Source organism: Nerophis ophidion, linkage group LG07, assembly GCF_033978795.1.
Source record: "Nerophis ophidion isolate RoL-2023_Sa linkage group LG07, RoL_Noph_v1.0, whole genome shotgun sequence".
Taxonomy (NCBI): domain Eukaryota; kingdom Metazoa; phylum Chordata; class Actinopteri; order Syngnathiformes; family Syngnathidae; genus Nerophis; species Nerophis ophidion.
Genome location: NC_084617.1, coordinates 42,954,912 through 42,957,411, shown reverse-complemented (window position 1 = coordinate 42,957,411; position 2,500 = coordinate 42,954,912). Strand labels below are relative to the sequence as shown.

The following is a 2,500-nucleotide window of genomic DNA, read 5'->3' as shown; positions in this document are numbered from 1 at the left end:
GGTAGCTATTTTTGCAAGTTAATGCAGCAGAGTCCTATATTTTGGTACATCACACATGCTTGCTTTTTTTTTTGTTTAGCTTATTTCGTGGGTACACACCCAAAAGTTGAATATATTGCTACTTGAACTCACCTAGCTGTTAATGTTTCAGTTCGGCTTTTTAGCATTCACACACAATTTCTACCTGTTTTCTAGTTGATGTGTTAACATTTAACTGGAATGTGTGGAAGGTTTGATGGACATTGCAGTCCTTTCCTCTGTGATGGGGGCAGCTTCCATCTGGGAGGAGAGGAAGATGTCCACATGCAGACTCAGCAGCTCCAAGGAAGTATCAGGTCACAGTGTCACAGCCACGGTTTCTCTGCAGGCTCATTTTGTATCTGCACTGTGTGATCCGCATTCTTCATTTTCAGATATTGTTTTTTATCCTTAATAGAATATTATAATTTTTTTTTTATATACACAAAGAGCGTGTGCTAATAGTAATGCATGTATTGGTTTATTAATAAGCACTTAAAATAAAGGTTGGCATTGAACAGAAATTTAAATGTGTATACATGTGTACTTACGGTAGGAAGATGAAGTCAATGCCATCTATGAAGTGTTGGTCAGAGGAGGGCAGTGCGCTGAGGTTCATGGCTGCTGAGGCACACAACCCTTTAGAGATTTACACTTCAGGATCTGCAGGGCAAAACATCTGTTGGACTTTTCCAATAAGCAAGAATAGCCATGTCACACACTTACACACTTTGAATTACTGCAAAAAGTAATTAATGCATTCATTCATTAGAAACGTTTATATTCTGTTGCTTTGAGTCATTATTAAATGACTTTAACTAATAAAACTGCATAAAAAACGGTAAAACAAGTACAATAGAAAGCAAAATTTTAAGTAAGATAAAATGTAAATTAAAAATTAAAATAAGGTAAATAACAGTTAATTACTTGAATAGAAGGTAAAAGTAGGCATAAGGTTATATAAAAGGTAGAATAACGTAAAAAAAAAAGGTAAAGAGAAGGTAACAGGAAAATAAAAGGTAAAGGAATTTTAAAGGTAAAATGAAATATAAAAGAATGTAAATAAAAGGCAAACAAAGGTAATAGAAGGTACTGAAAATAGAAGATAAAAGGTTGATTCTGGCAAATAAAAGGTAAAATAAGGTAAAGAAAGTTTAATATAGGGTAAAACAAGTTTAGTTTAAAGTAAAAATGGAAATAAAAAGGTAAAAGAAGGTATAAGGTATTTAAAAAGGTAAAATACAGTAAATATAGGATAAAGGACGTTAAATAGAAGGGAAAAGATGTTAACGGGTAAATAGAGTTGAATTAAAGGTAAAATACGCAAAATGAAAGAAGTTAAATAAAAGGTAGAAAAAAGTTGAATAAAAGGTAAAGAAGGTAAATAGAAGGCAATAAAAGGTGTAACAAGTTAAGATTAAAAAAAAGGTACTGTAAATAGAAGATAAACGGTAAAAAAGGTAAATAGAAGGTAAAAAAAGGTAAATAAAGAAAGTTTAATAAAAGGTAAAATAAGGCCAAACAAGTTAAATAGAAAGTAAAAGACGGTAGATAAAGATAAAGAAAGTTCAATAGAAGGTCAAATAAGTTAAATAGAAAGAAAAATAAGGTAAATAAGAAGATAGATGCAAAGTTATGAAAAGCAGAAAAACATTTGCATTTCAACTATAACTAATCTAAATACACATTGAGGCTATAAAAGACATTTTATCCAATTACTTGATCAATTAACAAACTAATTGAAAGACTACTAAAATAAGCCCTATCTGCAGCCCTATTGGTGTATAACATTACCATGTAGATGGTGAAATAATTGAACAATCATTTGTGCTCCGTATTTGATTGGGAAATGCTGGCGATGATTCAAGCCTTTGTTTTACCACATGAATGCCACCCATGTCTGCACATCACAGGGAGATGGTGGACTTCAGATTTGCTATCCCTGGTATGGCTGTTACTCACAGCTAATTAGTTGACTAGTCATTGTAATGATTGATCTCGAATCAGATAATGAAGGTAAACATACTCAGCAGGTGACTCAGGGCTGTACGGTGCCCCAAATTTACTGGCAAATGCGCCTGAAAATAAACTGTGTAACTTGGAAAAAACAAACTGTCACATCTGCAAATAGGGATTTCAACTCTTTCATCACATTTTGCTCCTAAAAGACATCCACCCATCGGTGGAGGGAATACTCCGAAGACCTCCTCAATCCCAACAACACGTCTTCCTATGAGGAAGCAGTGCCTAGGGAATCTGTGGTGGGCTCTCCTATTTCTGGGGGTGAGGTTGCTGAGGTAGTTAAGAAACTCCTCGGTGGCAGGGCCCCGGGGGTGGATGAGAGCCGCAAGAAGTTCCTTAAGGCTCTGGATGCTGTGGGGCTGTCTTGATTGACAAGACTCTGCAACATCGCGTGGACATCGGGGGCGGTACCTTTGGATTGGCAGACCGGGGTGGTGGTTGCTCTTTTAAGAAGGGGAAC

General features: G+C 35.5%; 1 protein-coding gene across 2 annotated transcripts in view; it reads right to left on the bottom strand.

Moving 5' to 3' along the window:
* Positions 1 to 2,500, bottom strand: part of LOC133556362 (uncharacterized) — an 83,046-nt gene that overhangs the window by 52,645 nt on the left and 27,901 nt on the right. For both annotated transcript variants that reach the window (XM_061906213.1, XM_061906212.1), the window contains exon 2: positions 570 to 681. The gene's annotated coding sequence lies outside the window, so the exon portion shown is untranslated. The remainder of the gene's footprint in view (positions 1 to 569; positions 682 to 2,500) is intronic.